Consider the following 24649-nt stretch of genomic DNA (forward strand, 5'->3'; position numbering starts at 1 on the left):
CTGGAGGCGTGGGTATCCCTTCCTGCCTTATGCCAGAAGGAGCCAGAGAAAGGGTTTCGCTAGTGGCGAAGCTCGCTTTTGGTGGGCCCACTCATTTGTCTCTTGCTAGCCTTAGGCTGTCTCTTGATGCGATCTGGTTTGGGAGTGAGAAGCTCTAGCTTTTCACTAGTAGATACCTGAAACAGCAGCAGCCATTTTGAATTAAGAAGTTATTTTTAAAACTTGAAGCTTTGTCCTGTGCAACCACTATCAGTAAAATTTTCATTTTCTCACTGTTTTTATTATCTGAGGGCTTCTAAGGGTGCTGAACAGTTTTGGAGGGAGGCCTTTTAGTGTTCAGTTTTGCTTTTCAGTATTGGTTTTCACTGGCTCTGAAAGTGCAGAAAGGAATACTAGATTGATATGCATCTCATATCTAGCCAAATGTATCTGTATGAGAAAATGACTAACTGCTGGCTTCTTTCTCTCCCTGCTTTGTCCCTCCTTCTGTCTTCTATTAACAAGACATCTCCCTGTACTTGCTAATAGATGCGTTCCCTCACATGCTTCTCATCTGGCTGCTGGTTCCTTCCTTCTGTTAAAGAATCTCAAAGCAGTGTTTGCTGAAGTGCTGAAAGCTGTCAGCTCCTTCCAAGTGACTAGGAAAGCATATATATGCAACCCTTCTGAAAACCAGGACGGCTGTTTCTGGTTTGAAATAAATAAATATGTTAAGGAATGATGGCTCTTAGGTTCTTTTCTTTTTTTATCTTGAAATGTAGTAATTGACACCATTAATTAACCTTGTATTATTCTGCTTGGCACCACATCTCAAAAGCAAATTCCTGGTTATGAAGTTGGGTCCATGACCCCGCGGGAGCCGAGCGCTGTGCCCCAAAGAGTCTGGCGTGGCTGAGAGCAGTGTGCCCACCGAGGTAGTTCCTGCCTGTGCACCACCCTGCTGATAGCCCAACAGATTCTGGTATGTCACTGTCTAGCTGAAAAAAGTCAGCAGCAAGTTACCGTGAGATGAGGAGGAAGAAAGAAAAGAGAAAGCACAGGATGTTAACTATATTCTTGCAGTTATGTTCATTGGCACACACAAGAGGGTCGGATAGTTTTAATGGGAATTTTTAGGGGTCTCAGCTGAGAACCCTGTGACTTTGATAGCTCTGTTGTGTGGGGCTTTCTCAGTGCTCCCAGATTAATCATCTGTCTTCTGGCAATTTCCTTCCAGACAGAGAACAAGAACTCACTCACTCACCACAAAAGGTACTGAGACTCTTGCCCTTTGTGGTGCCTTTTAGGGTCATTTGTTGTGACATTTGCGGGTTTGGGAAAATAAGCACACTATAAACAAGTGGAAGTCTGGTTCTTGTTTGACAGCTTCAGGCTCAGTGGACAGAGAAGCTTGAGTAAAAGAGTCCAATTTTTTGTTTTAGGGCTCTTCAACTCATCTTGTAAATCTCTTGTGCTCTGATGTATGCCCTAACCTGACAGTGAAAACATTGTTATAGCTTGAGTAAAAATCTCTGAGTTTGTACTCTGTTGCTGGGAGCAGATCAGCAAAATTACTTTTCCTTTATTTAAAAAAAAAAGACAGTGCTTCCCATGATATTGCTCTAGATAAAAGAGCAACAAAGCTGTGAAGATAATTTTTCTTTTAGGAGATAATAAGAATTTGAGGATAGAGTGCTGGCCAGAGACTCAGGAGGGCCACGTTGTTCCTGCCGCTTGCTCTGGGTGAGATGAAGGAGGTCTCTATTCTGCTGGAATCCATCTGGATTCTTCTTCTAGAGAAGACGGATATATTTAAAAGTCCATCCTTGCTTCATCCTTTGGAGCTACATTAGCAAAAGATGCTTTTCAGTGAGTGGTCTCCTTTAAAAGTTTCATTTTCTGGCTCAGCAGGTCTCTGTTCATCTGGATTTGGAAAATAAATTTACAGATATCCCAAACTCCATGTTTACTGTAGCTTGATTCAAACCAGCGTAGTCAAAGTGTTGTTCTTCCATAGCATTAATGGCCTATCAGTTTTAGGGGTTCTGGCATATAAGTAGTACTGTAAACCTTCTATGGTGTTTGTTCAAGAGCTTTTTTCAGGACACAAGTTGAGTCTTGATGAAGGAATTTAATTTAAAATAGTCTGTGATGTAGTATTCAAAAAAAAGTTGCTATTTTTACCTGTTAACTGAAAGGTATGTGTGTATATATAAACTATACACCCAGTCATCAGATGTGCCAGAATAAATTATTTGGAACTTAGCTTGTGTAATTTATCATTTTTACATTAAGAAAAATCTTGATGAGCCCTTTGCCAAGAGTTTTTGGAGGAAAATTCTTTTTTTTTTTAGCATTTTGTTTTATAAACAGCATCTAATTGCTTCCTAGGTTCAGGGATTTTCATTACGAGAGGTGGGGCAGATGATTCTAGAGATAACAGAAAAGCATGCTTAAGCCAATAAATGTTCATAGGTTTTGTATTTTTTAAGACTGTATGTTTAAATGATGTTTGTCTAGTCTGACCTCGCTGTGTTATAGCAGTCTGAAACTCCAGCCGGGGGATTCATACTTTGAAACCAAGAATCCAATTTACCAGTTAAGTATGACACCTGGCATATAGGCTGTGGGGAATTTGGCTGTTGAACATGCAAGTGTTGTTATTGCAGTGATCCCATTCAGTATTACGGGCTGTATTCTAACGTTTGGGCCTCTGCTTAGAAGTATTCAGGAGTAGAAGAGCAAAGTGTGTGGCTGTGTTTTCCATTGTGAGAAAAGTCATCAGAAGTTCTTTGTACAGTTCTAAAATTCTTCTTTCCCCCTACTGGCAAAGCTGCATTAAGTATCAATATTCATTAAATACCACAGAGATGATAATGTAATAAAGTGATAATCCTCAGGCCCACATCTGTACTTCTCTCCAGAAGAGTTGAGGTTGAGAATATAATTAAAGATTAAAACTCTGTTTGCATTCTGGAACATGGAGATATCTTTTTGTACGTGGTGGGGAATTGTATTAATAAGGAAGAGATCAGTTTCCAATAACTTTCGATACTAGGAGCTCATTTAATATCCCTGTTCATGTTTAAGTTTCTCACGGTGTTCCTTTAGCTTGACTTGAGCAAGGCAGTTCAACAGGAAGTGTAAAAGAACATGTTGCTGAAATATGTGACCCTTTTGCTCCGCAAATTAATCCCTTTTTATAAGAAGAAAAAAAGATTAAAAATCAGTTCTTTATATTGTAACAATAATATTTACATGAATAAGTTTAATTACTTTGCAGCCATGTGCCATGTAGATCAAACATTAATTTTAGTATTTGGTAACTTGTGCACAGTTTGGACCACATTGCTGTACTGTTTTCTTTTTATTTTTAGTAAATTGGTGAACACCTGTTCTGCAGATGTTTTGTGAGGCTGTTCTGGTGTAAGTTGCAGCGTATTGCCATACAGTGAGGTTGCATCAATCCTTAACCGGTAGACTGATTTTAGTGTCTTCAGAGTTTATGTGCATATCTTGCAGGATGTTTTGATACTCAAGACTCTAATGTTTCACCTGGTTCAACTAAAGAGAAAGTTTCTTTAAAACTTTCTATACTGTATTTCATCAGCTTGTAAAATAACTTACTTTCCCTTAAAGAATCTTAGCCAATTGGTTCTTTGCTCTTTTATTTTTTTTTACTGCCCATGCGTATGGTTTTGTTGTATATGGTCAATCTTTGTTAAATACTACTTTGTCTTGCTTTTTGTAAGGTCCATAATTCTGCACAGAGGGTCCAAAATATTGGCTTTCCCCCCCTTAGATACCGGTATTTGAACTACCAAAGCTAATCTAGCTCGCTAGAGTACTAGTTCTTCGTAACCTCTGATGAAAAGGATTGTGCCTCATTAAACAGGTGCTTTTGTGAGTGTTTGATTTCCCTCTAGGGAATGGACAATCTAAATTATAAGACCCATGCTGTCCATTCCGTTCTTTTCTAAATGTAGTGGTGCTGGCGCGGTATGATGTAACAATGCTGTTCCATGGTATGCATTCCCTCAAAATTTTTCAAAGGAGTACAAGTAGTGTATATGTAGTCCTTAGTTTTTAAAGGAAGACTACATAAGAATATGAACCTGTTCAAACTGCCGCCTACAACGCTGCTTCAGAGAATAGCAATGTCCCCAGGCAAATTTTTCAAACCATATAGAATATAGAGAGTAATGAGCAAACAGGAAATGACTATTTTGACAGCTTTGTTACAGGAGGATAAGTGCTGACAAATTCAGATCATAATGAATTTTAGCAGCTATTGAAAATATGATACTTGAAAGTTATTTTAAGATACAGACATGTTTTGGTTTGTTTTGGGTTTTTCTTCAGGTTTCCCTTCTGCCTACCAAGCAGAGATGCCAACAGTTGCTTTTAGACAAGTTGTTTTGGGGAAATGGGACTGGACCCTGTTAGAGAAAGGTACACCTTTTGTTTTGGGTTTAGTGAGACCTTTAGGTACTTCTGGTTACCTTAAATACAGTTAATATTAAAGTTGTATCCCAGGGCATGGGAGGAAAAGTTATTGATATAATCCTAATTTCCTTGTTTTCTTCTCAACAGTGTTTCCCCACCACTGAAAGCTCAGAAACCTGGTTGTGTGGATTACTACGAAGTACGTTGCCACTGCAGTATTAGAAATTCTGATTTAAGTTACCCTTAACCTCAATGCCAACATCTAATAGACAGCTCAGAGCTGATCTGGTTCTTTTCAGATTCAGTAGCCAGGACACTCTGATCCCAAAGCTGGGGAAGCATCTGCCGTGATTGAACCCATACCGTATTACAAAGGAAAATTCCTAGGTGATAACACATCATTAAACGTCATTGGACTGAGTTTTATCAAGGGAACAGCTGTGCATGCGGGTGTCATGTTCTTTCTGGTTTTTGAATGTAACACGAGTGAGTTAACTAGTCCTTGTCATTTGGATGAAAGATGAGTCTAAGCTTTTAAAGAGAGGTGATTTTTTTTTTTTTTCCTAATGGCCCATGTTGACAGCAGTGACAAGCGGTTCGTAGAGCTCAGTGGCCAGCTGCTCTCAGGTGCAGAGCGGTGATGGGCCTGCTGTTGCTTTATCCTGTTTCTTTTTGTGTGTTTTGTTTAAATACGGGGGGAGCAGCAGTCTGCTATCAAATGTAATAGCAGTCTGTCTCTTTTAGTTATGTGTTTATTGTTTAACAGTCAATATAATTTAACTTGAAAGAAAAAAATCCAAAATACTGTTTTGATTCATGAGGGGCTTTATTAGACAACTCCAATGAGATCAAATCCAATAACTTACCAGGGATAAAACATTGATTAGTCATCTCACTATCTGTAGCCAAAGATACTTAACCAAGCACTGCTCCAAAAAACAGAGAAGCAGGTAATCCAGTTGAACTTTCAATTTCAGTGTAAGATGTAAACTATAAAATAAGGTGCTGCAGATTTGTTTTGTCTCTGCTTTGTGTTCACTAGATATCTCCAGTTATCTATCATGTTAACTTTGGAACCATGCATGTGTTTTGTAACCTGTTTAGATACCGGAGATACAGAAGGTAGGCAGATGATTTTCCCCCCTTGCCTTTCTTTCTTTCCCTGTTCAGTCTGTGGGCCTCTTGAGGTCAGCCAATTGTCCTTTCCTGTGCTTTATTAAGGGTGTATGTGGTTTCTTTAGTTAGGGACAATTCTGAATAGTGGACCAACACTGATTTAATGAGAATCTGAAATTTGAGGAAAAAATGTCATTTGCTTTTAAAATTTGTAGCTAATAAAAATATACTATAGCACTCAGCCCTGCAACAGAGAGCTGCTGGGACACATAGCCCACTTCTGCATCTCTGGCTTCTAAATTTTTGTGTGGCATATTGTAATACAGTACAAATACAATTCTCTTTTACACTGTAAACTTGATCACTCCAACAGTATTAAGCCAGCATTCAGACAATAGGAGAAACCCTCTTCCAGTGTTAATGTGTCAGATTTTCGTTCGTTTTATCTCCGATCAGTAAAGGTGTTGGAGCACCTGATAGAGCTGTACGACTTGGAGTTGGCTAGGATCCAAACTAGACCCTTATCCTGGTTAGAGGGAGCAGTTCCATAATAAACTGTTGTGGTTTTTAGTAGATTTGGCCCCAGTATGTGTGAGGAGGCGCTGCTCTGCTCTCTGTGCCTTACCCTCCTGCAGTAGTCAGTAGGTGTGTCGTAGGGTGACTTCTACAGAAGCTCACCGAGTGTTGCCAGAGGTCTAGAAGTCATCTGGGTACGCTCTGCGTTGCCACTTCTTGCATACAATGTGACTTTGTGTGGAAGGTTGTTGGGTCGTCTTCTGTTTTTTTGTAACAGCTGCCATTCTTGAGTCTGGTGATGCTTGCTAGCTCAGTACTGAGTCGACACCTTTGCTGTTCTATGCATCTTTAGACATGATTCTCTAAAAAACTTTAATCTTGAGCTAATCTCCTAATATGTTGGTATATCCGACAGCAGGGGTTTCTGTAATCATCTTCTTTGCTTTGTTATATCAGATCAATGCTTTTTTTTTGGCTATAGTTTCATGCGGAATTTCACTTCATTCCATTAAGGACTATACAGCTGCCTATTTTCTTACAAAGCAATTAGAAAAAACCAGCAGGCATTGATCAACAAGATTGTCCAAAGAAAAGATTTCAACTAAAAGCAAATGTTCCTTATGATATTCATTAACAGGATAATAATTTCTGTCCACACAAGTACAAGAGACAAGGGTCCTGGATGTTGCTTTACCCCTAGTAAATTGCTGAAATGTGCGTTAGTTGTAAAAGTTCACAATGTGTTTTAATACCAAAGAAAAATCTATTTTATTTATTCACTTTTCAGCAAATATTCTAATCAGCCACTGCGGAAAGAGAGTGCATGTAATTAAGATTTCATCGTTTCTTTACAGTGTATAGAGCTTTGCTTACTAGTGTGTTGTGAGCTGTTATGGGCTGATAGCCTTAGCTCAGATGTCTTTGTAGTGAGCACCTCCATCAACATCTGTCTTGAAGACATTAACCAAAAGAGGCCTGAGGCTGATTGCTGTTGATATTTTGGTGTCGTATCCCACAAACTAATCCCGCAAATAGGATTGCTCCCAGTGTGATGTGCAGCCCTGTGTGACTGAGCACAGTGATTTGAAATAATTCCCATCTACTTTGCTGAAGATGAGCTGGAACGCTCCTTAGTTGGGAGATGAAAACGCTGTGTCTCTTTGGAAACTTTGGGCTGCGTACTGGCCTGGATCTGCATGTTCTTTCTCCAGAATATGCACAGATCTGGAGCCATGTGTAGCCCTTAGTGAACGTCAGTGTTACTGAGGTTTGCAGCTCTCTTGTAAAAGAGCAAATTTCTGACTCTTTGATGTATGTTTGCCTTAAAGGTAATGTTTGTGTGAGAACCACGCCGTTAAAAGGTGGCAATTAATTAAAAGTTGTTCCATAGTCCCAACTGTTAGAAGATGCCCTTGCAGAATTTAGAGCAGAACACTAATATTGTACTGTAGGGAATCCCTATACTTTCAGTAAAAAAGAAAGTTAAGGATGAAGATTTTAATGTGTAATTAAAGACTGCAAATACTAGTTTAACTGCTTGTTTCTGTGTCAAAAAAAAAAAAAAAGGAATACCCACTACCAGTGGTTGGACTAATTAGATAGTGAAGAACAAGCTAGATAAGAGAGGAAATTTGTATCAACTTAATAACGATATCAAAGCTTTTGCTAAAGCTGTGATTTTATCATATGATTGCTTTACCCCCTCTTTTTTTTTTTTTTAAACTTGATTATTTTGGGGAGAGGGATTAGAGGCTGCCTTACTGCCACAGACAATCCAAAAAGAATAAATTAAAACTGCCGCTTGCCAAATTCAGAAACGCATTATAGCAAGTGTTTCCATCTGCATTGGTTGTATATTCCCTTGTCAAAGATGACAAGCAAAAAAGCAGAGCCATAGTAAGGTGGAGGGAGAAGGTCTCTCTCTTTTGGTGGCTTAGCAAGAATGGCATTATTGTATAATCATGTTGTCTAATGTGGTGTGATACGAACGTATTGTGAATGTATTTATTAATGACTTTTATTTCTGTACCTCTACATGATTCTAAGTAGCCTTTAGCTATTAGAGGAAAACTAAACAGCTATACTGTGAGGGGGGAGAAAAGTACGTTCAAATGTGAAGGTTGTGCTGTTAAGGAGAAGGAAGCTCCAGGTGAATGACAGTATAAAATGTTGAAAAGTAAGTCGTACCTGAAAATAAAGGCAATTGGAAAGCCCCCTGTAGTTTTGACAGTAACTCTACAAAAAGGGGAAGTTTTCCCAAGTAACAAACTGCAGATGGGGACTTACCTGGGGACGGAAGTGGCCGTTCCCTTCCCTGAGGAGCGCAGTGGGTGGTGGGCTGGCCGAGTACAGCGCTGCCGCGCGCGGCTGTATTCAGCACCCATCAACCGACCCAGCTTCTGAGTCTGAGAAAGGCAGTTAAATGCCCTTTCTGTCTAGAAAGGATACAGAGTAGGAGAACTGCTTTGTTCTGCTTTCGTTACTTCATGTGAAAAATAACTTATTACATTTTAATTTCACTTAAGGGCATTCTCTGAGGGTTCCTTGTAAACACAAGAATACCATGGATGGGTTAAATGAAAAGAGCTTGGGTAGCAAGTCTAGCTGATGACTTCATAGAGTTTTCCTCTAAACATAATCTTAGTTTGTAATGATACAATTTTGATACAATTATTTTGCTTGTCCAATTTTCCCAACTGCCAGTGGAAAAAATACATAAAATGCAACCATTAGAAGTTTCACTGGGTGAAGCAGCTTGGTTTCATCCCTTTATAGATGCTGCTTCTCTCTTACTTTCGTTCCTGGTGCTTTAATTTTGCAGAGCACTTCCTCTTTGCTGTATAGGTTTTTCCTAATAAAGTCTTAGCACTGTCTTTGTAACTTCAGTAATGTTACTCAGTAGCGTATGTCACTTTGAAAACAAGTGTGTTAATAGTGTAGCGCACATTTCTAATTAGGTATAGATACATTTGTCTCATTATTTTAGTTTATTTCCCTGATTCTTACTTTTGCACAGGTAACACAGTGAGTGAAACACTGGACAGGGAAGATCTTGTTAACATCGGCAGGCTTGGTTTTGATTTTTTTTCTGTGACTGCATGAAAGGTCCTTATTGTTTGTGAGTCACGGCCAGGAGAATCCTATATGAAGTCCTCTAATTTTAGCAACCAAAAACATCTTCATGCAGCAATTTTTGTATTGAAATTAAAAACTTTTTGTTAGTTTTTCAGGGTTGTTCTTACAAATTTTATTTTGGGAAAGAAAGTCATAGTCTGGCATAGATAGCATAGTAAAGTAGTTACTTAATAGTAACTACTTACTATTAAGTAGCTACACTTAGCCTTTGCTAAATTTACCTGGACCCCTCAAATGAAATGAAGTAAAGATTACATTCTGTGTATGATCATTGTGCTCCATTATTGCCTATAATATTTCATTTGTATCCCTCACAGAAAAGGATTGTGGAATAGTGTTCAGCCTTTTCATGCTGTACCTACATGTGTTCAAAAGCACTTAAAGGTACAGAGGTTCCCGAGTAAGTTGTTGCAAATTTCTGATATTTTTAGTTGGTCTGTGCCTTGGTTTCCCCATGTGAACTGTGTGAATTGTATCATCTGGGAATTGTGCAGGAGCTCTGAGAGTGACTTGAGTAATATTTGTACAAAGCTGGGATAAGAGAAAGCATTAACTGTAAAGCAGATGCTTTCATCCAGGGGAAGAGTCTGGATTTTTGTCTTTTACTGTCAGTTGTTCAAAACCCGTTAATTTTTTTACAAAATTCAAAGTCCAGGAGTGACACGTTGTGAAGAATGAGTGACCCTATCATCCCTACTTGCAAGACCTAATAGGAAGAGGAAGCTGTAACTATCCACTGTCAGCGTTTGTTCTGATAAATGAATGGAGAGGTGTTATTCTGTATCCTTTGTGTTCTTGCCTTTAGGTGTTCGTTTCAGTGATGGAAGACAAAGTGCAGACACATGAAATAATTACACAGCAAGCTTGGCTGGAGCCTGTCAGTCTGTGTCAAGCTCCCTAGACTTCTTGAACCTCTGAATTGTTGAGCTCTTTTGCTGATAGTTGCATTCAGTGTTTGGTGTTAAAATCAAATGTGCTCTAGAAGTGGCAAAAACACCCTACTGTTTTGATGTATTTTAAGTCAAAATTTAATAGCTCTGTCCAAAATAGCACTATAAAACTGAGCTCCCCTCAAGCCAAAAAGGAGGATTTTCTGCTTTCCTATTTTACATGCAGAATGTTCTTTCATTTTGGCTTTTGCATTTTGACAGTTGCTCAGTGAAGATGATGTTTTTGCTCATGACAAATCTGTATGTGCCTTGTAGACAGGTCTTATAAAAGAGCCTTTTGTGAAGGACTGAAAGAGAAATCAAACTTGGATCTAAATTTGGGGCTAATCAGCTACATGGCAGACTCCTAGTTTGAAGAATCCTAGTCATATCTAACAGTACCTTACCTTTTTTATAAATAAAATCTAATTTTAAACTTTTATTGCCTTCTAACTTTTATTATCATTCAATTTTAAATTTAAGTTATGAGAAGAGGGTGTTAGGCTGATTAGCCAAATGTCACTGAGGTGTATTGTTAGCAAGTAACCCATAAATCTGAAAGTTTAGAAAATAATTCCTGGTTGATAATCATTGGTTTGGTGTTTCAGTTACTGAAGTGCGATCTGTCCACTGAGCGCACTGAATAGGCTCCGTAGTTGTAATTCCTCCAACTGTTCTCCTGTGTGTTTATTCTTCAGGTACCGCCTCTGCCTACCCTCTGCCTGCTGCAGCTTTTTGTATTTTCTAGTCAAGTAGGCATTAATAGAAGAGTCTGCTGTGGCAGAGAGTGCTCCAGACTCTCAACTCTGAATTCTCTTTGATTTCTAGTTGGAGATTGAGTTGGAAGGGACCTCGGGAGGTCGTGCAGTCCAGCCTCCCGTTCAAAGACTGTCTCTTGTCACAACTAGATCAGATTAGCCGTGGGGTTGCCTGGCTGAATCCTGAAAACCTCCAGGGATGGAAGACTGACTACACTTGTAGCTATCATCAAAGCAGTTCACCTCCTTCTGGAGGTCCAGTTAGTGCTGTTCTTGTTTATACAGGTCTGCTGAAAACCTCCATCTTGAAAATAAACCTGTTCTAAGGAGGGTTTGAGGGAAGGTGGCTGATGGAGAGAGAAAGCAGATATTTTTGGAGAATCTGCATTAAGTAGTAACGTAGATTATAGTAGCCTGTTTAAAAAACAGTGAGAATCAGGTGAGTTAACTAAAAGGAGGGCTACAAGGAGGTTTGCTTGTGTTTTAAATAATATTTGTACAATTTCTTTTCATTTAAAATTTTGGCTTAAAAGCTGTTTACATGTTGATGCTTGCATGATCCTTTCTACTTTTAAATTTGCTCTTCGTTGAGACAAAAGCTTACTTCAGCAATGTGCTTTTTACAGCATAACAGACAATAAGGGAATTTAATAGTATCTAATCTTAGGTATTTCTAAGGAAGTTAAACAAATTTCTTGACACAGCAATTGTGGCTCTTGTATGATGCCATTTCTAAAATGAGCTTGTTGACAGAAAATGCCAGGTAGAACTATTTTAACGTGTGATTATGCTTTGAAAATGAAAACTTATTTCCAGTGCAAAGATAGTGACTTTAAGACCACAGACAGAAAATCAATTATAATTTTTGTTAGTACAGCTAAAATATCTGCTGCTACTAATTTCTTTTTGTTGTTCCACAGTTGCTGTCTTCCTTCTGTTTTTAAGTCATCAACAGGGATAGAAACTCTGATATTGGAGCCTGAGCGTTGTAGTGTATCCTTCTTTCTCTCCTGCTATCTACTTTTGCATCTGTCTGCAGTACCGTGGTTGAATCACCTATTTCTATGCTTGTATGTACCTAAACCACTTGATTTTTATTGTGTCTTAGGCATCCTCCTCCACCAGCAAGCTCTTATGCAAGTGAACCACTCTTTGGTTTTGCTATTAATTGCTTTGTTAAAGTGTAAGTATATACTGGACCCTAAAGATCTGCATTTTGCAGATCTCAAACACCTTCTGCTGAAGTTCTCTGCACATCTTAAAATGCTGGTGTAAACAAGCTTCGTAGAGAACCTGGTTGTTAGGCGGTGCTTAGTTTTTAGGTTGTTTCAAACATTTCCTTATCTGTTAACTTGTTCTTTTTGGTTGTTTCAGAGGATTTGAAGAGGTTTTCTCTCTCACATAAGGTCTGTCCAAATAGTTGACTTCCTTTGCTTTCAGATCCTAACTAAGTAGTTAATTTCCATCTCCGGAGTGTGAAGGATAGGATATATTAAGAAAAATTCAACTCTGATTTGAGCATAGAGCCTCTCCAGATGCGTTGGTTAGCACTGATGGATACGCTGTGGCATGCGAGGATAGCAAGTGCTCCTTGACTGCTCTGTGATACTGTGAGATATATGTACACACACTGTATTTAAGGTAATGTTTTAGGGGTTGGGGTTTGGTTTAAGCCCTTGAAGAGTAAAACGAGCCCTATGTTTTGCCCATATTTTCTGCGTTTTGCTGTTGCTGACTTCTCACTAGTTGCAGCTTACAAAGTAGTCTATTTTCAGTATAATGGGATGGGCTGCAGAAAGACAGTCAAAGCAGCAAACCTCTCAGTAGTGCAGCTGAGGATGTAACGCTAACGACATTTGATTTGTTTTCAGTCAGTCTTTTTCAGCTTTCCCATCTTTGTGCTTCCTTTTCAGAGATGTTGTGCAACGTTGGTCTCGCGTCTTTTGCCAAGTAGTTATACGATATTGTCTCCTTTTAAAAAATACCTACAAAATGCTATTAAGAATGTCTGACACTAGATCGATGCAATTGTATTTTGTGTTTGTGTTTTGAATCTACAGAAAACTTGATTGCAATTAGGCAAAAAGTGAAGAATAATGAAATGATTAGGCAGAAGTCAAATAGAGAAATCCATATCAGTGCAGTGAGTACTGAATGCAGAGTGAGCTTGAATGGAGCACTCCCTTGAAACATTTGCAAAATCACTGATGTTTGGAAATATAACTGCAGGACAGTCTTTTGAGGTGATAGATGATGTTTGGTAATATTTTCACTGTTTCTGTAGGGCATCAGCTTCAACTAGTAGACTCTCAGTAGCTACATGTTAGCTAATTAATCATACAGTTTTCTGTCATGTTACTGGGTGAACCTGTATCCTGGCAGCAGCGTGAATTTGAGATCAGGGTTTCCTAATGATCGAAATAGCTGTAATAGCCCTGGCCCCCGTGGTTGACTTCAACTTGCCTCAGGTTGCTTTTAGAAAAATCTTTGATATAAGGTTACTCAAAAGTTCTGTCTGCTAACAAAGATAGTTTGCAGCTGTATGTATTAACACTGAGTCCCATTCGCTTCTTTATATGGTATATTTTTAATTAAAACACCATACTACAATAATACATTGGTATATATTGTACATGTGTTTGATATCAAACTATTCTGTAGCATCTGCTCTGTGATGAAGCGCAGGTTTTTGTTTTTAATTGGCTGTGGTATTTTGCTTATGCTATCATCAGACCTTTTCCTAGGAAAACAGTTCCGTTGGGCAGAATACTTCAGATTTGCCTAGAGAGTTTTTAATCAAAAAAATTATGGAACTTTTTTTCCCAAGAAACCTTTAAGCTAGACAGTGTAACTGTGTAATGTGAACAGCGTCTCAAGGAAAGGGAAAATATAAACAGTAAGTTTAAAACAAAAAACCCAAAAGTAACCTTGGCTTAAAATACACTATCATTTATCTGCATATTTTAAATTTTGTGTGTGTGCAAGGAATGTCTTTAGTCAGTGTAAAAATCTAATTAAATCTTCTCATGGTAGTGATTCATAGCTGACCCTCTCTTTATTGCAGCATCTTATTAGAATAATAAACCACTCCCTGCTGAGAGACACTGTCATTGACAGACAGGCGAGTCACTTCGGCAACTGATTAGGAAAGGTTGATCGGGCTGGTATTGTCTTCAGAGTCTGCATTTTATTGTCCCTTCTGTAGCCCAACTTTTGAGCTGCTGTTTGGCAGCGTCTGAGTTCTCACTTGTGACCCTGTGCAGTCCCATCCGGTGCTGGATTATTTCATGCCACTCATTCATGTTACAGAGGGCAGTCTTTTTTTTTTTTTTCCCCCCTCTTTAATTAAGGACTGTGAGTGCAGAGAGGCTTTTTAAAAATCTGTACCTATTTACTATTAGAAATTAGCTGACAATTTGAATCTCTTTACTTTGGGTAACCAACTTGACATTCCTTAAAGGAACTTGCTTTTTACAAGTTCTGAGCCCAATATTTGTGAAATGGATGCTCAGAATTAGGGAAATGTATCTAGGAACAAAGCTAGGCAGCATTAGTAATCATATTGGTATTTACCTAAGGAGATCTTCAGTCCTTGTTTTTCACTTAGGCAGTTTTCTTCATAAGTATACTTACATAAACAGAATTGTATTATTTTTTTTAATAGGCTGAACGTTTCTCCCTGATAGCCCTGGACACAGTAGTTCTAGAGCGGTTTATGTTTTACTTCTTAGGGAAGCTCTGCAGGTCATGTAAAGCGATGCAGGTGTAAGGATATACTCATGAACAGAACTGTATTTGCATACTGTGGTGGTACTTTGGCTTTAGTCCAGGTTTCAGCCCTGAGAAATACTTCAAACTCTGCTCTGCCTGTTCTGCACAGTGCAGGAACACAGGCAAAGCTGCGACTCCAGCGCTTGAAAAGCCACAGTGAACATAAAGCCTGTCTGATCTGTGCTGTGGTTGCACGCTGATCCTCGTGTGCGAGGGGAAATAACGTCAGAGGGGAAAGAACCTGATTACAAGAGTAGGGAAATGGCAAAAAAAGCGTAGCAAATTTCTGCAGTTGCTTTGAGGTGTCTGGGCTGTATTTGGCAAGGCCAGAGTAACTCCGTGATAAGCCCATTCCTTTCACCAACTCTGGTGTTTAAGTGGTGGTGGTGTTTAAAGTGAAAATTTTTGGGGAGAATTTGCTGAAGGGAATTATTGACTTGCAGTGGAAGCCACGCAATTAATTTCTGTGAGCCCTGTAAAAATCCCAACCTAAGGAACAGCTTGTCATGTTGGAGGAAGAAATGATGACAGTGTGTTTTTTAGAAAATAGTATTTTGAAGGGCTTCTGTCTCCAAAACGTTTGTACAAGAGAGTCTTGAGTTTACAAGTCTAATTGTACTTGTGCTAGAGTGTAAAGATGACCTTGAAGGAGTCTTTAAAAATCTATCTGAAAACTCAGAGGTTTATCAAATCTCTAGTACCACGGGCAGATCGAAATACTTGGTCAGAGCATAATCCTGAAGAAAAAAAAAATCAGGACTAATTATGAAATTCCCTCAAGAAAACTTAAGTAGGGGATCACAAAAGTTTAAATTGGTATTTGGTAGGAGTTTGTGTAATAAATTGCACTGGGCTGTACAAGCGATCATTTGTTACTGTATTTAATCTTTTCTGGGTTTTTTCTTCACCTTTACATCCCTATTAATTACAGAAGAACAAATTGATCTTAAGTGTTGTTAAAGGCTGATATCAAGTATCCAAAGTACCCTTAGAACTAGGGCTATTAAGATTTGTCTGTTTCTACCATAGTTTATAATTTAATAAAGCACTAGATCTTGAAGTGGATGCTCTTTTTGAGTGGCTGCTTGAAGTCTGTTGGTGAGGCCTAAAATCTGAGTCTTTACTTCCTAGTCCTGTGTGTTCCAACATCTTGTTCTATAAGAATAATATAATTCTAACAGAAGAAATCAGAAATATAATAATACGTCACTGTGAGGACTTGAATGAAATAACAGAGGCCATACTTTTAATGCCTCATGTCTGTGATAGTTTTTTTGGTTGTGCCTTTTCTCTTGCCTGGGGCTCCTTCAGGCTTAGATGTATTTTGCAAGCAGATTTCAAAACCTTGTAACCGTGCTAACAAGAGTCCAGTGCAGATTCCAAGGTAACAGACAGCACTGAGTCTTAGCTTTAAACCATTTTGCATAAAAGTTGACTGTCTTATCCCAGTAGCTTCTAACAGGTCATGAAACATTGGATATGATAGAGTCAATAACTGTACAACACACTACACATGCATTAAATAATGAAATAAGTAATGAAGCTCTGGCACGCATGCTGGTGCCTTGAGTTAGGTGCTAACATGAGAGAGACAATAAGCTATTGTATTTTTAGCTGAAGTTAAAAGAAGCATATGTTACGGATGAGTCAGGTTTTCAGAGTATTGAGCCATTGTGAATTTAAAGAATGTTTTAAACACACTCCTGCAGACTATCAGAGTGTGATTTAAGTAGGGCACACCTTTTTTAAAAGCAGAAAATGGCAGGGCTTTGGTAACTTAACTGATAGAAACAAAACCTGTCTTATGAAATGGTCTGCTCTGCTGTTTTGATATGTTAGCCATTCCCTAGAGGGTCATATCCTTAATCCTCCTTTCCTCCCATCCTCTGGAAGTTCTGTTGCCTTCCCTAAGTTGTGGGACTTGATGTGCCTAACATAAAGGATTACTAAGTTCTCTTCCTTCCAGCAGTGCTAGTTATATGGTCCAGCATAGTGTATAAAAAGGTCTAACTGTGCAAAACATGGTATGTTTCCTATTCATCAATCTCTCCACCCAAAGGTAAAATCTCACTGTTTTTGATAGGTATGGAATATATAATAGGTATCATGCATCATCTGTTGCTTTTCATAAAAAGAGGTAAGTACTGTAATTGCCCCTCTGTTGAGGGAGAAATAAAGCACAAAGAAAGAAAGAGAGACGACTTTGCTGTTGAAGTAATTCTTCAATAGCAGAGCTGAAAATAACATGTTACAAAATACTGAATTCTAGCTTTAGAAGGTTCAGTTCAGAAATGACAGCATGGAATAATGTGCAGCATCAGGATCCCATCAGGTGGCCAGTCCACACAATGGGACCTTCCCCATCTGCAGGGAGCCCCGTTTACTTCGTTTGGGAATCTGGCTGGGCAGGTGGGCTGGAAACCGTCACCTTGTCTGGAAGCAGGACTGAACTTGATGTGTTATTTTGAGGCCTTTGTCAAAGCACCGTCTGGTGTTTACTGAACATCAGCATGTCACAGTTTAACCCTCTCTCCCTCGCTGCATGATTGACTAGAGAGTGCTGGAGAGGCGGTCTCGCCTTACAGCACAGACCCAAGCAACCTCAGATGAGCTCTGCTGAACCACAGGTGGTAGAGAGGGTGGGGATTATCCATCTCTGAAACCTCCTGGGGTGGGACTGTGTGTAGTTTGTGCAAGCATTTTTTTCTTTTCTTTCCTTTTTGTTTTTTGTTGAAGGCTGGCTGGATCTCTTGGCTTGAGTTTCCCTGAGCACTTTCGGCACAGCTTTGTTGTGCAGAGTCATGTATGTGCGTGTGCAAATTTGGGCTAACAGGTGGGGCATAAATTGCTTGACAAGTTAGGAGTAATTCAAGAACCATCTTTGTAGGTAAACACTGATATAATAATTCTGATTCTCATCCAGGCCCCTGAAAACTACTGTTCTTAGCATTTATTGTTGGGCTGTGGAGCAACATCTAGTTTTATGAAGAGGAAGTATAAACAATACATACGTGCTGTGAAGTATTGCTTCTGAAATTCTATTGCTACCGATGCTGCATAGTTAGGGAGGGCTGTTTTTCCTCTCGAGGTATATGTAAAAGAGTTAATGTTTTCCATAAAGCACAGACTAGTAACAGGCTCAGACAAGATCCTGGTGATGACTGTAAAGTAGATGCATGCTTGTTTTGTTACCCAGCTTTCACACATTCTAATATCCATATTCCTCTCTTGATTGCTGCTGTGAATTAAAGACGTTTTGAAGAGCGTTCCATATAAGTACAAAGAAAGCTATTTCAACAACATGATAAAATACCTATGGGAATTTGACTGCAAGGTCTCTATTTGTAACATAAAGTTTTCCTTATTAAAGTTACGCTTTTTAAGGTGGTGCACTGGAATTTGATATTGTGAACAGATGTCTTTTTGCTCTATCTTAAAAAAACTGTGCAGTGACAAAATGTGTGTTTTCAGAGTGCATTAAGGAGGTATTCATTTTTAACTTATATGTGCAGATGTCCGGAGACTTTGATTCAGGGCCAGGTTTGCATTTCCCGAGCATTCAGCATGAGAACCTGCGTGCATTTGTACCATCACTGTCAGCTCATGCCTTTTGAGGGCATTCCTCGCAGGTTTACACCACATCGCTTATCAGTGGATTCATAGTAGCACTGAAGAATTCAGAATTGTTTTGTTGTATAAACAATACAGTATAAGTAACACATTTTACCATAAAGTATTTTATTCTTGAAATAGAATGACCCCAGTGTACAGGACGCCTGGCCCAAGGTGCACAGTCCTAGCACGAAGTGTGCTGGCACACAGTGTGTACAGCCGCACCAGGGAGCTGAATCATGAAACTGGTTTAGATTTAAACTAATACATTTTGCCTTTTTTTTTCTTTCTTTTTTTTTTTTTAAACCAGATCAGTTGTGTGATCCAGCTCTCCCAGCACAGCACAGTTGAGGGGGATGTACACTGCAGCGCGCGGGAGGGGATGTGTCAGTGCCTTATGGCACTATTGGTGCTGAAGACTGAAAATTGTTGAATCACAGCCTTAGGTTTCTGAACATCTTTGTAAATCCAACCCTTAAACACTCTGTCTTGGCTTCTAGAGAACTGTCCAAACGGCTTCACATGCATCCTTAAGTGCTGTACCAGGTTTGGCCTTTTGTGAGTGAGAAGTGCAGATGGTTAAGTGTTTGATACAGCTATATGTGCATATGCTTTTGAAGCAGACCACCCTGTGTTTACATATAAACACTTCTAGACTATTTAGGCACATAACTTAATCTTTTGCATCCACTCAATAATAAAACATAATTCCTCTATGACCAAAATAACATCCTTAGCAAAGTTGAAAACGAGCTGACTTGAAGAATAAATGGAAATCTGCCTTCTTTCAGGTTTGGAGTTGAATCTTCCAGCACTTTCAGATGCGTGTTGTCTCACTTCTCCACTGCAGGATTGGGCATGAATCTTAGTGAATTTGTACCTTAGGACCTTTGTCCAAGGTCTCTTAGCAAATCTGTTCTTACAGGCTGTGCATTCTGCCTTCTTCCCACACCTGTGACTTCATATTACCAAGACGTTCCAGTGCCGAAACTCCCTCATGTTGATGATATGTTGTAGCCCCAAGATGGAAGAGCTGTGTATAACTGGAGAGACTCACGTTTGCCCCTTCTGCCCTCAACTTGCCTTATGGTAGTTGGAAGTCAGTTAGTTATTTGGAAAAGGTAACATTTTTCCTTCATAATGTATCATGAATAAAGATTTCACAGCAGGACGGAGGCATTGGAGGAGTAGCAGAAGACCGAGTTAGTGTGCAGATGAGAAGGGAACAGAAGGAAACAAGATGAGCCAGGAGGAGCCTGGCTGGAGTCTTCCACCAACAGAAACTTGGAAATTGGGTGAGAAGAGAGAGGAAACCACTGAAGCACCTTATTCAGAAAGGACAGGAGGACAGTGTTAACAACTCTGAGAAGTCAGCCTGGCAAGGAAGTTTATAGATGGAGGGGAAGTTAGTCAAAACAAGCAAGTGATTTTAGTACTGGAGCTGGGAAACACTGGCATTTTTACAGAGGCTCTAGAGAACAGAAGAGCAAGAGCCTGAATTAACAATTTAAAAAAACCCCAACAAAACCTGTGGAATTTTGGGAAAGAAGCAGACACTTCCACGATTGATGTACAGATGTCACGGATTGTGCCAGCTGTCTCATTTAGTCTTGAGACTTGAAGTCGCTTTCTCAGCGTGAGCGCTGTTGAATTTCTTTTCACGCTCTTCATTGCCTATCCAAGCAGGAAGTGTCTTTTCACAAAAGCTGACAGAGGTCACTGTTTTAATAACTATTGTTAATTGATGCTTCTGAAAAGCCTTCTATCAACTTGAATTTGCTACCTGCAGAGACTTGCTCAGCAGGTAGCTGACTCAAATTAAAACTTTAATTCATTGATTAATAAATCACACTGGAACTGTGACTACCCTGTATGTTTTATAATACAATATTTCTCTAATCAGGTTGCCTGAAAACTATTTAATCTCTGTATAGAATCTATAATATTTAAAATCCTGCCCCTGCTAAAAGCCTTAAGTTACATATTGAGCCTGGCTCTGCAAAAAATAGCTGTTCCATAGATCTTAGTAGAGTGCAAGCAAGCTCTTTGCACGATGCCTTCATTAGCAGACACTACATATGCTAGCAAAAGCCTGCAGGGCCAGCCCATGCTTCTGAAATATCAGGCATGTGAAAATAAATTATTAGCTGTGTTCAAAATAGTGACTGGGGAAAAAAAAATCTGGGACCAAGCAAATACTGTGCTACTAAGTGAGAATGTGTGGAGAGTTTCCCCTATTGCTGTCCAGAATATCGTGAATCCAGATTTAACAGAATCGTAGAGTTTCTCATAATCTCATATGTGTTGTTTTCCACTGAGTGTATAGGAAAGATTATACTCTCTTATATTACAAATGTGGAGGGTTTTTCCCCTCTCCCCCTTCTCTGTCTTCCCAAGACCATTTAGCAAAATTTTCTTTCTTCCGAAAGAAAAGTATTGTTAATACCTATAATTCTAATCTTTAAATTGTTGTATTGAGTGGAAAAAATGAACAGCATGCAAGTTAAACACTGTGTGGGATAAATGCTATTTAAATCTTGTCTAAGCTGTTAAACATCACACTAACATTGGATCACTGGATCTAATCCAGTAAAAATTTAAAAAAAAAAAAAACCACACTAAAAAGAGAGGTCACATTAGAGAACGAAACCGTCTGCCCAGTGTGGAATTGAAAGACATTTATAATGAATTACTTTTCTAAATTACTGTCTTTGGGGGGGCCTTTGTGCGAATCAGAGAGTTGTTACCAGGCCGTTCATCTGCAGAGATGGTTCCTAAATTATTTCTACCATGTCAACCTGATGTTTTAGTATGAAACTTCTCATTTAGCATTTTGCATAACTAGTAAGTCCCTTATAAACAGTATTTTCTAACTGGCTGCAAAAGTATCTTCTGCCCCAGGCATTGTTTCTCTAACACAGACAGAAGGATTTATGTATGCGCTTCTTGGCAAAATGGCAGAGAGATTTTTCAAAGAATATTTCTGTTCATTTATTCTAGGGTTGATTTTTTCTGCATGTTCATAGTAAGACTTCATTTGGAATACAAAATTTTGAATTCATTTTAGTCCTTGCTAATGTTAATGAAGTAGATTGTTGTGTTTTAAATTCTGTGGTATTAATGAAGTGTTTCTGTAGAAAAGGTATTCTACTATATTAAAATGAAAATAACAATTTATAGTGTTGATAGCCTTGAAGAGCATCTGATGTCAGGTCTGATCTTACTGGTGGGTTCTGTTGCACATTCAGATGCATACCTCTGAATGATACTAATTATCATTTTTAAAATAAAGATTTTCTGTCCGAAATACAATTTTAAAACCTCCTTAAAGTTATGAATATGTGTCATGAAGGAGAGAGGGATGAGAAAAAAAATAGGAGAGGGAAGTTGGTACAAACCTGCTATTAAAGCTTCTTTAAAAATCTTCCCTCTGACCAGTAAAATTACATTAGCAAAATTGCTTTAGTATTTGATATGATTTAATGATCGGAAGTCCTGGTGGTCAAGTCTGTTGTTCTGTTCTGACTAGGGTGCGTACAGGTCTGGATTAGGCTGAAGGTATTGATCAAGTTACTTGAAGCTTGTTTGAGTGGAATGGGAATAACTTAGGATGTTGCAATCGTAAGGGATTAATGGGTTGTCTTTTGAGGCCTACAAGAATAAGAAAGATGAAATTCTGTCTAGAGAGTTTAAATACTGTGCTGTAATTGAATATGTAGTTACTGAGTATGACCTTTGGCAGTGGTTTGCGATCTGTCTTCAGACCTTTTTGAGCATCCTTTGCATGATAGGGAAGCTATGGGGAAGGGGTTTGTCTAGACGCTCTATTCAACCCTTTGGAGGTGGAATAATGCCTGTTCTTGGACAAGAGGGGAAGCTGCTACCCTATATATATATAGGGTAGTATATATAATATATATATTATAATATATATATTATAATAATATAATATATATTATATAGATATAATTTCAGCTTGTATTGAATTTTAAGAATTCCTTTTTTTTTCTCTTAAGATTAAGATATGCCAAATGTTTGAGCAAATTTATTTCCAATTGCTTTTCCCCGCTTTGCGTTATTTCTCCAGGGTTTGTAAATGCTTGTTCCAACCAGCATCTTTTGTAAGTAGGAGAAAACTGAGACGTACGTTAAAAGTTAGAAGTGCTTATTGGCAAAGTAAAATTAGACTTTTCTCCATCCTTAACTGCTGCGCTTCTCTAAGACTGTGTAAGAGATTCTGTAACATACATAAGAACTATCATCTTTTTGAGCTAAAACTGATTGGACAGAGATGTGTAAGTTGTGACTCTGCTTATTTTGGCACAAAATTAATGTATTTCAGTTCTGTAAAATAAGTTCCAGACAGCAGCTTTTTCTCTGACCCTCTTTGCAGACAGCCTCGGGAGTGCACTTTATCTTGTCTTTATCATATGTTCTTCAGTTTTCTCCAAAGTCGTCACCAGTTACACTTCTACATTACTTTGCTGCATCTGATTTATCATATCCATCCTTTTGCAAGATGTTTTACCAGATGTCCTCTCTGAAGGGCATATCTATAGAAGAATTTTGCCTAAGATTAGGTTGTTTGTCATTTTATATTTGAGGCCGCCGTGTAGTCAGGCTAATTTAGTAATTATATATGCATCTTTTGAAGAATCCTTCTGTTCCGATGATTCCTCAGGAAACCCTGATGTCTACTTGAAAAAAGGCAAAGGGGCAAAACAATGATATGTGCATCAATGCTCTTTTCTCATATTAGCCTTGGATTTTCTCTCACATCCTCTTGACTGAGAAGAGAAGGAAAAGGCTACCTGTGTGGATGGTCCTGATACAGCTGCTGAGCCTTGCCAAAGTAAAATGTTCTGTTTCCTTAAGTGTGTGGTTTTAATTTTCTTTTTTTGTCACCTGACTTATGAAGAGTAGTACAAAATTAACAGGCTTCTAAGCCCAAGGTATCTCAGTAACTCATCTTTAAGTTCTTTCAGGAGGTGGTTAACACATTTTCACATTTCAGTTTTGCTGGACATGTGATTTCACTTAAACGGAAGGCTTCACAAGCTCCCTGTGAATTCCCTGTTCTGCCTTCTACTGCTCAGGGAGTAGAAGGTGACAGTCGGGTTTGAGTCAAGTCAGGCACACAGTGAAGACAATTTTTACATTTAAAAAATAATCAGATCTAAGAAAGAGTTGAAGAATTGGTTACCTCCATCCATCCTGGATCACATTTTTGAAGAATAAATGTACATGTCTCCTGGGGTTTTTCAGAAGCAGATTAAATGCCTAAATCCAGCTGTTGTTTATATGTTTGAAAATAACTTGAATTTTGCTTCCTTAATGCATATAGACTCTGTTGGTGTGTAAGCAGCCCTTGTTTTATGCAACTTCATATTTTGACATTTTTTAACTTATTATTGCCCTAAGTTTGGAAAATTAGAAAATTTAAGTTATGCAATAATCTGCATCATAGTGTGCGAGGCTTTAAGACACGTTCCTAACCACCTACTTATCAAGAGACACAGAATCTCTCCTTGCCTGTTTCTCAGTCACCTCTATTCATGCACAAGCGATACCGGAGCCTGGAGTAATTGCATTTATGAAACAATATGAACTCGAATGCTGTATTAAAAAAGTATGGGATTCAGTAATGTTTAAAATCAGTTAGGTGCGTACTGTCGATGTGTCGCTTACTCATCCTGAAGCACTGCTTATGCTTTCCTCTCTCACCGGCTAGGGAGGTTCTTGGTTTATGGATGTTTTGACTTTGCTTATCAGCAAGCAAGCTGTTAATGAGTCACTCACGTGAATGGGGAAACTTTTTTTCCTGCACAAAGAGAAGTGCGGATTAAGATTTTTATGCAAAATTGTCATAGCTAATTCCATTCTTTTGTTATTTTTAAAAGTGGATTGACTTTACCAGCTGTGTAAGTGTAGCTTTCTTGATTTTCTTTTTTTTCTGATAATTTTTAATCCTTTGCAAAATAGTAATTGGAGCATAGCATCTCACTGGTTTTCGGGCAGGGGGGCATCAACTACCATTAGAATGGAATAACTTTGAAGAGTAAGAATTCCACTTTTTTTTTTTGCCTTTATTTAAGCAGGTTAAAGAGAAATAATTAGATTTCTCAGTTTTACTGTTAATCTAACTGGGGCAGCCGATTTTTCCAGAATCTTTTTTTCAGAGCATGTATGTGGGCTAGCATGAAAACAGTTCTATCAATAAATTCATTTGTGGGTCTGATCAAGTTGCAGAGTTTGTAGATGCATATGATAACAAGGCAGCAGTGCCCCTCCCTTCTGCCTCCTTCAGGAGAACTGGAGGTAGTACCGGAGGCCAGATTAGGGCATAGATGATACAGATTGTCTTGTAAACTCTGCTAAAGCAAACAC

General features: G+C 38.7%; 1 protein-coding gene and 1 long non-coding RNA gene across 3 annotated transcripts in view; both read left to right on the forward strand.

Annotated features, from left to right (window-relative positions):
- Window positions 1-24649, forward strand: part of MED27 (mediator complex subunit 27) — a 95124-nt gene that overhangs the window by 40716 nt on the left and 29759 nt on the right. The window lies entirely within an intron of this gene.
- On the forward strand, window positions 4240-5811 carry LOC135316214 (uncharacterized). The gene is made up of 3 exons (XR_010375649.1): window positions 4240-4431; window positions 4573-4624; window positions 5468-5811. It is a non-coding gene; the product is annotated as an uncharacterized LOC135316214 (long non-coding RNA).

This window comes from Phalacrocorax carbo, chromosome 18 (assembly GCF_963921805.1).
Source record: "Phalacrocorax carbo chromosome 18, bPhaCar2.1, whole genome shotgun sequence".
Lineage (NCBI taxonomy): Eukaryota > Metazoa > Chordata > Aves > Suliformes > Phalacrocoracidae > Phalacrocorax > Phalacrocorax carbo.